At 39.4% G+C, this 1,015-nt stretch overlaps 1 pseudogene; it reads right to left on the bottom strand.

Annotated features, from left to right (window-relative positions):
- Positions 1–213: 213 nt before the first annotated feature.
- LOC103350287 (cytochrome c oxidase assembly protein COX20, mitochondrial pseudogene) lies at positions 214–558 on the bottom strand (annotated as a pseudogene).
- Between the last annotated feature and the right edge of the window lie 457 nt (positions 559–1,015).

Here is a 1,015-nt window from a genome sequence, read left to right as displayed (position 1 = left end):
TTTCATTTTCATGAGAGAGATTTTCTGTCCTGTCCTGTATGGACTTCTGTAGATCATGATTTGTTTTTGATAACTTCTAAATGTTCTTTTTTTTGACAATTAAAACATGGTTTATTTACTTGCTTAAAGCTTTCTTATTGTTCATAAGATGTTTCTTGTGGTTGATCCCAACTCTTGAGGTAGCTCTGTTTGGTTTTCTGTGCTTCAGACTTCTTAATTGCTGCCACTGCTGTTGGTTTGTTTTCTTTCAGGATCAAAGTGGGTACTTTCATATAAAATCTTCTCTGGCAATCCTTTCCTGGATTCGTTGCTTTGCATAATTGTACCTGCAATGGAACCAGCATCCCCAAATCACCAAGATAAATCCTCCTACTTCAACATTGCATGATCTTCTGATTCTACTAGTAAACAAAAAATGTCTGAGGCCAGCCACAGCAGATCCCAGTGAGCCGTATAATACTGAGTCCCATGCACAGAGAATGTTTTCCACATCTAAAATTCCTAGGAATTTAAAGACTTCCCCTTCCCGGGCTCGCTGGGCTCCAGCACGGCGGCCATGGGGACGTGTGGGCGCCAGCTGTCCACCCTGCCACCACCGAGGGTTCTAAATGTTCTTATAAATTTTTTTAATTCCATATCTTGCATTTTTTCTATCTCATCATCTTCATAATCTTGTCATGTTCATTTGGGAGCATCATGATGTCTTCCTTGTTCTTGTTTCCTCGATTTTTGCATTTGTTGTTTGGCATTGTGGAGATATTATTTGGTTTCTTCTTCTTCTTCTTCTTCTTCTTCTTCTTCTTCTTCTTCTTCTTCTTCTTCTTTTTCTTCCTCTTTCCTCTCTGTGGTGGCTTTTCTCGTTATACTATGACTCTAGATAAAGTGGACTGTCTGCTTTTGGTGAATCTCTAGAGGCTTGTGGTGGGTGCGGCCAGAGAGCTCTGTTCAGTTCTTCAGGGTTAAGGGTGTGCCAAAGGTGATATTATTTACTTTTAAAAATGTATTTTATTCATTT

The sequence above is a fragment of the Oryctolagus cuniculus genome, chromosome 7 (genome assembly GCF_964237555.1).
Source record: "Oryctolagus cuniculus chromosome 7, mOryCun1.1, whole genome shotgun sequence".
NCBI classification, from domain to species: domain Eukaryota; kingdom Metazoa; phylum Chordata; class Mammalia; order Lagomorpha; family Leporidae; genus Oryctolagus; species Oryctolagus cuniculus.
Note: the sequence above shows the minus strand (reverse complement) of the source record. Positions and strands in the feature narration are given on the sequence as shown.